Raw genomic sequence first — 11,421 nt, 5'->3', positions numbered from 1 at the left:
GGAAAATCGGGAACTGGATAATCTTCGATGATCCCATATAGTAAATCAAACATAATTTACTTTTTATGTCATGTTTGTAAGGATAATATAGATGAATCAGTAGAAGTTGGTATTACACACCACATTGGATAATTAAAAGGAAATCGAAAACTGGATTCAAATACATAACTGAGCTCAAAGAGTAATTAACAGGAAATCGGAAACTTTATACAAATGCAATAAACTAAACTCAAAAAGTAATTAACTAGAAATCGGAAACTGGATGCAATTGCATTAAACTAACGTCAGATAATAACTAACGGTAAATTAGAAATTGAATGCATATCCTTCAAAAATATTTAACGGGAAATCAGAAACGGTATGCAAATACATCAAACAAACCTCAAATAATAATTAATGGGAAACCGGAAACTGGATACAAATGCATTGAACTAAACTAAAAAAATAATTAACATAAAATAAAACCGAATGCAACTGCATTGAACTAATCTCATAGAATAATTGGTGGGAAATTGGAAACTAAATGCAAATGCATTAAAATAATCTCAAAGAATAATTAACGGGAAATAAAAATCAAATATAATTGCATCGAACTAACCTCAACGCATAAATAATCAGAAACTAGATGTAAATGTATTGAAGTAACCTTAAAGAGATATTAACGGGAAATCAGAAATTGGACCCAAATGCAATGAACTAATCTCAAAGACTAATTAACAAAACATTGAAAAATGGATGAAACTGCACTGAACTAACCTAAATGAATAATTAACGGAAAATTATAAATTTGATGTAACGGCATTGAACTAACCTTAAAAAATAATTAACGGAAAATTAGAAACTTGATGCAAATGCATTGAACAAACTTCAAATAACAATTAACATAAAATCGAAAATTGGATGCAACTGCATTGAACTAACCTCAAAGAATAATTAATAAAAAGCCAAAAACTAGATGCAACTACATTAAACTAAAATAAGAGATTAACTAACGGGAAATCAAAAATTGGATGCAAATGCATTAAAATAACCTAAAAAAGTAGTTAACTGGAAATCAGAAATCGGATGTAACTGCATCGCACTTAGGGGTGCAAGTGGATATCCAAATATTCGAATCTGATTCGAATTCGCATTCGAAAAATTGGATATTATCCGAAAATTTCGGATTCGGATTCAGATTCAGATATTTTTTTTATGTCTGAACTGGTTTCGATACTGGATTCGATATCGCCATATCTCAGATCCGATAATATCCGATCCGATTTAAAAATTAATAGTTATTATATATAATTAATTTATTCATTTTTATTGTATAAAATATTATATAAAATCATAAACTAATAATATAAAACTATAATAACAAAATAATAATAATAAATAACAAATATATATATTTATACTAGTTTTTATAGTGGTAAAATGAATTATTTAAAACAAATAAAATTTTAATTAATTTTAATTTTCGGATAGGATATTATCCGATATCCGTTTCGGATATCCGAAATCGGATTCGGATAATTTTTAATATCCGGCGGATTCGGATTCGGATATCGGTATAAATTTTCGGATTCGGATTCGGATACAGGCATATCCGCATCCGAACCTATCCGTTTGCACCCCTAATCGCACTGCCTCAAAGCATAAATGTCCGCTTTTTTAACCTTCTCACATGAGTAATTACTAGTAATTAAGAACCCAAAATGAAAGTGAGTTAATAAAAATAGACTCTTATATATATGCAAACTGTATAGAAATTGTAAACTATCGAACTAATAACCTAGAAAAACAATTAATAGGAAATCATAAACTGGATGCAGATGTATTGAACTAACCTCAAGGAGTAATTAATAGGAGATTGGAATCTAGATGCAAATGCAATGAACTAATCTCAAATACTAATTAGCAAAACATCGAAAATTGGATACAACTATACTGAATTAACCTTAATGAATAATTAACGGGGAATCATAAAGTGGATGCAATTGCACTGAACTAACCTCAAATAATAATTAACAGAAAATAAAAAACTTGATACAACTGCATTGAACTAACCTCAACGAATAATTAATGAGAAATTGGAAACTTGATGCAACGTACTACATTAAACTAACATCAAAGAATAATTAATGGAAAATCATAAACTTTATGCAAAAGTATTGAACTAATAACCCTAAAACATATTTATATTATATGTAGGGAGAATAAATGTCTTGATAAATGTAGTTTTGCATTTTAAGTAGTGTTTATCATAATTCTTTTATTGTGATTGGGAATGCATTGCTATTCAAGTAGCTTCAATATTATCTTCGACAGGGCATTCTCACACAATTTCAATCAAACTTCTATTGTTAAACCTAACAATATAAAGAAGTTGATGAGTTTTATCAAGATTTGATGCTTACTTTTTATAGAGAGTGGTGCAAGAAATTTAAACGAGTAATTAATATAAGTTTCATATCTCATAGCTATGTATAGTTGCTAATATTTTTTAGAATAATTTAATATAACGGCACGCACCTATTCGTAGGACACGTTCATGTGATAAGTCTTTTCAAGTGGGAGTAGTGTATTCTTTGAGGATATGAAAATTTGTTTTAGTGATTTGTACACATTAGTGTGTAAGCCAAGCGGTGATGATTTACCACTAAATAACCATAAATCTAATAAAACTATTATACAAGTTAGACCGAGTTTAAGATAATTCTATTTGAAAATTACAGATTAATATCCTAAACCACAAAGTAAAGAGACTATCTCAATTTGATCCCTTAGTTTCCAAGTACTTATGCACCATAATCGCTGCTTATTAACGTATTTCGGTTTATTTTCAATAAAAATATATTCTGATTCGAAAATTTACTGCTAAATCACCATAAATCTAAGAAAAATATTATACAAGCTAGATCGAGTTTAAGATAATTCTATTTGAAAATAACAGATTAATATCCTAAACCACAAAGTGAAGTGGCTATCTCAATTTGATCCCTTAGTTTCCAAGTATTTATGCACCATAATCGTTGCTCATTAATGTATTTCGGTTTATTTTCAATAAAAATATATTTTGATTCGAAAATTTGCCGTTAAATCACCATAAATCTAAAAAAATTATTATACAAGCTAGATCGAGTTTAAGATAATTATATTTGAAAATTATGGATTAATATCATAAACCACAAAGTGAAGAGACTATCTCAATTTGATCCCTCAGTTCTCAAGTACTTATGCACCATAATTGTTGCTCATTAATGTATTTCGGTTTATTTTCAATAAAAATATATTTTGATTCGAAAATTGGTGTGAGACATTTTGTAAAGCCTTTTCAGCACACAAAATATTTAATAGATCCCGGGTTATGCACCATAATTGTTGCTCATTAATGTATTTCGGTTTATTTTCAATAAAAATATATTCTGATTCGAAAATTGGTGTGAGACATTTTGTAAAGCCTTTTCAGCACACAAAATATTTAATAGATCCCGGGCATATGCTCGGGTCCGAAATCTAGTTAAAACATAAATTTCTCTCCTATTAACGGGAATTATTCTCCTATTAAAACAAATTCTAGCACTTTTAATTAAAGCGGAAATCATTCTCCTATTAAAACAGAATGTTTCTCCCAATTGAAAAAATGGGTTTTTAATACTTAATTAAAAATAATTTGTTAGAAAATTAAAACGGGTTAGCGACTAAAACGGTAGTCCCAATTTTCTAAAAAAAAATTGTATGTTTTCAAAAAAGCCGGTGCATATGCATGGGCCTACAAGCTAGTCTTAATATTAAAGCTCCCACAAGAGATATTTTTCTAGCTCTCTTAAAATTCCACCTCATCAACTCCTATTAAAACGGGAATTTCTCTTCTATTGAAAAGAGAAATTTTAGCACTTCTAATTAAAACAAGAATCTTTCTCCTATTATAATGGAAATTCCTCCCCTATAGAAAAAGAAAAATCTAACACTTCTAATTAAAACGGAAATCATTCTCATATTAAAAACGGAAATCACACTTTTAAATTAAAACGGGATCCCTCCCCCAATTAAAAAATAGGTTTTTAAAACTTAATTATACCAATTTGTTAGGAAATTAAAACGGGTTAGCGACAAAAACATAAATCGCGATTTGTTAGAAAAGTTATATATGTATAGTTATGATTATTGAGCAAATTTTTAAAATAGTCGGTGCGTATGTACAGGTTTACTTTCTAGTACGTAATTACGTATAACTGATCTGATATTCGCGATACATATTTTAATGAATATGGGGCTGATATTTTCTGATATATTAACGACATAATCAGAAAATCATGACATTGACAGGCTGCGTCTTGAATAAGAATTGAGAACCTGCAAAGCTGCAACATAAGCTTTTATAGTTGTTTTGTTTACATCCAAAGCTTGATTTTTTCTGTAACTTTTTGCTACTCTATAGTTTTCCTAAAAGGTATGTGTCAAGAAACCATTTTTCCCCAATAATGTCAGAATGGTTATATTTACATTAATCATAATTATAAAGGTTCTACACCAGACTCTGCAAATACCCAGTTATGCAATGGGAGTGTGTGACCTTGAAAATTTAAATTTCCCTCATTTCCTATAGAGGTCCTCAGGTCCATACTCCATAGGGTTAGTTTGTTTACGTGTTACATACTCATATGCATAGTACAAAATATCAAGATATGGGTATTTATCGATATTCAATTTCTGGATATGTATCGTGGATATATCCCTCTCTTTGGGGATATTTGACATTGTTTCACATACAAATATCGTAGATATATCCAAAATATCAACAAATATCATGGATATTTCTTGATATATCATGATACATTATTCATATTTATTTGAAATATAATAGTAAATATTAAATAAAATTGTTATATATACAAAATATCACAAAATATCCCAAAATATCACAAATATTACAAATATCTTTGAAATATCACTGATATTTGTAGTCGTATATATCTCTGAACATATCATAATATTTATATATTTTTCTCTGAAATCTGGATAGATATCTCTAAATATCGCAATATATCGGAATATTTTGTACTATGCACACATGTAACTTTGAGATGGTGTTTAGAAGCCCGAAAGAATTTGACGGTTTAAACATGAGGCCTGACTGTAGTATAACAAGACGTTTCGGAGTCAATAAGCTCAAGACTCGAAACTTTATTCCTTCCTACCATTTGGACTAAGCATTTGGCTTCCACTTGTATTTTGATTCCAACAGACAACAGTTGTACTACTCCACAGTCAACGTAACTTTCAACCGTTTGTATATTCACTATTGCTCGTTTTGTCTTTTATCTCCAAAACCATGTTGTCCCTCAAATTCCGTTATCTTTCATATCCAAACCCATTTTGTCCCTCAAATTCCATATCAACATTCTTGGGCAGTCGGCACTTCACCCTTTTATTTTTAACATTCTACACTTTATCCTGCTACATGCCTATGAGGTAATGAGGATATGAATGTGCACAGATTTTAGGTGTCTTATTATTGCATGAATTGTCATTCTCTCTTACACCTTCGGCTTAATTTATTTCGAAGCTATCTAGACGATCTATGTTCTACGTTATAATTTAAATTTTGCATCCATGAGGTCCCCCACTTGGCATTTTCCTTTGTGTTTCTCAAGAGGATCCCATGACTTGTGGGTTCAATTATGATCAATTATGGACTATTCTTATGCTGAGGTGGGGAATACTCAAATCACTAGATATAAACAGGGAGGAGAAGTTAGGGTTAAGGCTTGGAGAGAGAAGTGTTAACTTATTGAGACAAGAGCTTGGAGTAGGAGGGCTTCCATGTGTTGGCCTTACTTTCATTTGCTAGTGCTAGAAATTGGTTAGTGAGACAACTGGCAAGAGCTCACTAAGTAGACAATCCTCTTGTCGGAATTTGTTTGCTTAAACCGCCAATAAAAAGTATGTAGCTTAGCCAATATAATAGAAATCCTTTTGCTGCAATTGCGTTCTTGCGGCATTTAAACAAATTAGCTCTCAGCCTCCAAACGTTAGCAGTGATTAATTTGGCTAAGATGTCAGTTGAGCTTGTACATTTATTAGTTTGCTCTGGCACTCCATGAGCTAGAAGGTTGTTTAGCTAGCAAAGTGGGCTTCCACTAGTGCCACGTAGTCGCTTAGTTGGTAAGATGGTTTAGCACGATCTACAGTTTTGCTTTGGCAATTTCAGGAGGTTGCTTAGCTGGCTCAGTGGGTTTCCACTAGTGGCAATGAGCCACTTAGTTGGCACTAGAGGTGTTAAAAGGGTTGGCCTTAAACCATAAAAAGCACTTATGATTCTGGGCTAGCCCGCCCCTATTTTGGGTTGAGGGCCGGGTCGAATAGGGCCATGACATGAAAACTCAAGCCCTTATCCATCTCTCGGCGACTCGGCCTTCATTTTTTAGGGCCAAATATATTAGGGTCGGGTTGAATTATACTTTATTATTATTATTATTATTATTTTTTTACTTTGATTATTGTTTTGACCAAATATGATCAAAACATTAAGTAGTGATGAAAGAGATGAATAACGTAGAAAAGTAGTGAGAAAAATGATGGTGATTGAGTGAATGATGAGACTGTATCTTTCGGTTACCTACGTACCGAAATTATCGATAGGATCAAGTCTCAAGAACGTAGTTCTTTATGAAAAATAGTTTTGTATTTATATGTGTAGAATAGAGACTTCTTTTATGAAAAATAGTTTTGTATTTATATGTGTAGAATAGAGACTTCTTGTAGCTCAAGTAATTATAATTGAATATAATTCTCATCAACTGATAATTATCTCCTTGATAAGAAACGAATCTAGACATAAATTAATGTACGTTAATGACAAACCATGTGGCTAAAGTTCAGCCTTAGACACATGAGTTAATGGGCCTATATATTGATCTATGGTATTACAAATGGGCTTTAGCCCTGTCGATTAAACGAATAAAGTGGAGACCCCTACTAATGGATGTTTGCCACGTAGGTCGGGGTCGAAACACCGCCTCCTCTTTGGCATGCGAACAAAGTTTATATGGCAAAGAAGAGAAGAAAAATCAATGGAAAAATGGAAAAAGAAAAGAGTGAGCGGAATGTATAACAAAGTGTCGTGTGAATGCAAACGATATAAAAATGGAATGTCGAGAAAAATGCATAAAATATTGTGTATTAAATAATTTTAAACTAATTTATATGAGGTTACAATGTAATTAATTGATAGAGGGTGAAGCGAGAATTAAAATAGGTGACACAAAAAATCGATAAAGAAAACCAATTTTTAACCAGAATTTGCCGACCTTAGCATTAATAGAAGTATGCAAAAAAAAAAAAAATGGAATCCATTCAAGAAAGTGGTTAGGATGTAGTGGTAGACTCACTAGTTGGTGAGCTGAGTGAATAAGGTTCAAGTCTCCAAAGGTAGGAAGTGATAAGCTCGTGTTTGAGGCAAGGAGATAAAGAGATAAAACAAAGGGAGGAAGCTCTGTAACTTGGAACAGTGGACGAACGCATAAAAAGCCCAAAACAAAAACAGAACTCACGAAGAAAAAAAACAAAAGGAATAGAGTTGTCTTCTCCTTATCTTCTTCTTCTCGAACAGTATCATATCGAAAGAAAAGTGGGTTGTGTGGGGTTGGTTTTTATTTTGAATAGGATTGTTGTGAAAGATCGGTAGGAATGATTTGTTGCTGGAATTCAGTGAGTTGTTGAGTTTGTGGAATAACTTGATGTTTTATTATGAAGGTTATCTTCGTCAAGAGGTTGTCAGAAACCCTCATCCATCCATATCCATATGCGTGGAATGAGCGGTACTTTGAACCTTTGAAGCATCAGAACATTTCAATACCGTGCGTTTTGGTATGGCAATCTCCATGATGATTCACAAAAAATAACAACTAATTCCATGTCCAATATTTACGCGTGAACACTTGGAAGCCAAGTTTTCCCGCCCACTGAAATAGAAAGACGGAAAATAGAAAGTAGGATCCAACTTGTATTCAGAATCCATTGGACTTTAGGTTTACAAATTAAGATCCTAGTACAAAGACTACAACCCACGCTTATAAATACGTGAGTAGGCCGTTGTGCTATACCAATTCTGTTCAACTTCACCACAGCACCTACAGAGGCCGGAAAATTTATCAAGAAGGAAATCTCTCTTCTGAGTAGTGAAACAAGGTTGAAAATGCAAAGAATGAGTAAACCACTTGATTGGAAATTAGTTGGCTGTTCGATTGCTAATGAAGCGATATTAAACAACGATATTGCAAAATTATCTTTGAGTGGGAGCAATATAAAGGTATCAGAAGATGAGAAGAGTTCGAGTATAAGTTTACCTGAGGAGCAGAAAAGGATGTCGCTAGTTGGTAGGAAGAAAGATTTTGAATGCGTTGAAAGGGTTAAGGGGAGGCCGGTGAATGTTCTTCAGGGACTTGAGTTACATACTCGAGTTTTCAATGACGAAGAGCAGAAGAAAATTATTGACTATGTTGGCGAAGACGACGAAGAAGATGGATATTGACGAAAAATCTACGAAAAAAGTGTCGAACGGAAAGAACTCAATGCCTTGTAAAAAATAAATAAGCTGGAGAAAGTTGTCGCTTAGAAAGTTGACGTAATGCGAAATTTCACCGCACGGAGAAACGACGGTATTACGAGCAATATATTCACAAAGAGTTGACGGAGAAAGGTTTCGCGCAGATGTCAATGAATACCATAGACGAATTAAAGAAGCTGACAAAAGTTTCGTTGAGAAAAAAATAATGAAGCTGATGGAAAGTTTAACTCGGAAAGGCTTGCTTAGAAAGATTGGCTTAATGCCATAGAAAAAATAATGAAGTTGTCGGAAAGTTTAACTCGGAAAGTTGTGCTTAATGCTTTAGAAAAAAGAACGAAACTGTCAAAAAATTTTGCTCGGAAAATTTCGTATAGAAAGATCTGCACAAAGGCCTTAGAAAAAATAATGAAGCTGTCAAAAAATTTCTGCTCGGAAAATTTCTTGTAGAAAGATCGGCACAATGCCTTAGAAAAAATAATGAAATTGTCAAAAAATTCCTGCTCGGAAAATTTCTCGTAGAAAGATCGATACAATGCCTTAGAAAAAATAACGAAACTATCAAAAAATTTCGCAAGAAAAATTTCTTGCAGAAAGATCGGCACAATGCCTTAGAAAAAATAATGAAACTGACGAAAATTTTCGCCCAGAAAATTTCTCTTAAAAAGATCGGCACAATGCCTTAGGAAAAATAATTAAGCTGTCAAAGATTTTCGCTCGGAAAATTTCTCGTAGAAAGATCGGCACAATGCCTTAGAAAAAAATAATGAAGCTGACGAAAATTTCGTGTAGAAAGATCGGCATAATGCATTAGAAAAAATAATGAAGCTGGTAGATAGTTTCGCTTGAAACGGAAAGAGTTGTACGAGTTGTATAAGCAAAAAACTGATAAGGTACCATTAGATTTTCCCAAACCAATGATTATGTGATTGTGTGAAAGTAATACCATAAAAATAAAAATTCTTGTGATGAAAATAAAAATAAAGTATGGGCATGCTATTGAATATTGTTGTTGTGTCAGAGAACGTACCTGCGGAAAATTGACAGTGTTGTTGATTTACGTAGTTGAAATAGAATAGAACGAGACGCCCCTATGTAGAGAAATATGCCCCCAATGCAAACGTAACTTGGCAAAATTAGACAAAGCTAGTGTAAAAGCGTTTAAACTTAGACTGACGAAGCTAAATATGGTAACTTTGTCAGAATTTGTCGTAGCGATAGTAACGTACTAAGCGAGCATAAAAACGTTTAAACTTATACTGACGAAGCTAAACGTGGTAACTTCGTCAGATTTTGTCGTAGCGATAATAACGTAACGAAGCTAAACGTAGTAACTTCGTTAGATATTGTCGTAACGATAATAACATACTAAGTGAGCGTAAAAGCATTCAAACTTAGACTGACGAAGCTAAACGTAGTAACTTCGTCAGATTTTGTCGTAGCGATAATAACGTAACAAAGCTAAACGTGGTAACTTCGTCAGATTTTGTTGTAACGATAATAACGTACTAAGCGAGCGTAAAAACGTTCAAACTTAGACTGACGAAGCTAAACATGATAACTTCGTCAGATTTTGTCGTAACGATAGTAACGAACTAAGCGAGCGTAAAAACGTTCAAACTTAGACTGATGAAGCTAAACGTGATAACTTCGTTAGATTTTATCATAGCGATAATAACGAACTAAGCGAACGTAAAAGCATTCAAACTTAGACTGACGAAGCTAAACGTGGTAACTTCGTCAGATTTTGTCGTAGCGATAGTAATGAACTAAGCGAGCGTAAAAGTGTTCAAACTTAGACTGACAAAGCTAAACGTGGTAACTTCGTCAGATTTTGTCGTAGCGATAATAATGTTGCGATGGAAACAAAATTATATCATTAGAAATGAAGTGAAAGAAAGACTTTATTGATCACCAAATCTTGAAAAGTGCAAAGATAATAACGGAAAAGAAACTATTGAACTGGAAACAGACTAACAAATTTTTGTCCAGTTTTTCGTTCAACTTTTGTATTTTGTCCGCTCACTTAGTAAAATAATTTGTTACGACGAGCAATAAACGAACACCTCCGGGGTTGTCGAAAATAAACCAACAATGTCAAAGCCCTATTTTGCAAATGACCAAAGTTTATGGATTGGATGACGCTTCATCGCGGAAAGTTTGACCCATATCACATATCATGTTTTTGATAAGGCATACACTTCTCGGACAAACGCTTAACATCATTTGGCATGTATGGCCACCAATACCATTGGGTTATTTCTATGTGAGCGAGACTTCGCTCCGGGACTGGTTTTCACATAATCTTGAATCAATTTCTTCGAGGCCTAGTAAATCATTCGTTCTGCCCAAACAATGAAGGATAAGATTGAGAGTTGTGCCGCTGCGATAGAGGTTTTGGTAATCAGGAATTCTGGAGCATCGACAACTGCATGATTGTCGTCGGTAGATACTGAGACATTATCAGTGCCAAGCTCGTTAGAATCATCTGACAGTATAAGTGGTTAATCCAGTGTTGTCATAATGCGGATACTGTACAATACTGATAGATGTAAAATTTCATGCAATTCATTGAACTAAATCCAAAGAAACGTCCATTCTATCATCGCAAGCCGCATATTATTATTCAAAGTGGCTAGCGACTAACTTAAAATAATTACTCGTAACTTAGTAGCCCCCAGCTGAAGAGCTGTGCGTATACCGCAAATGATAGTTTCATACTCGGCCATATAATGTGAAGCGTCAAAAACCCAAACGTAGAGACCTCCCAATTATGTCTTCATTCAGCTTTAAGATGACAAAACCATGACTGGAGCCAGACTTATTATGTAAACTATCGGTGTAAATCTAACAATCAGCTGATATAT

This window comes from Coptis chinensis, chromosome 4 (genome assembly GCF_015680905.1).
Source record: "Coptis chinensis isolate HL-2020 chromosome 4, ASM1568090v1, whole genome shotgun sequence".
Classification (NCBI taxonomy): domain Eukaryota; kingdom Viridiplantae; phylum Streptophyta; class Magnoliopsida; order Ranunculales; family Ranunculaceae; genus Coptis; species Coptis chinensis.
The sequence above is the reverse complement of the archived record's forward strand: the minus strand, read 5'-3'. Positions refer to the sequence as shown.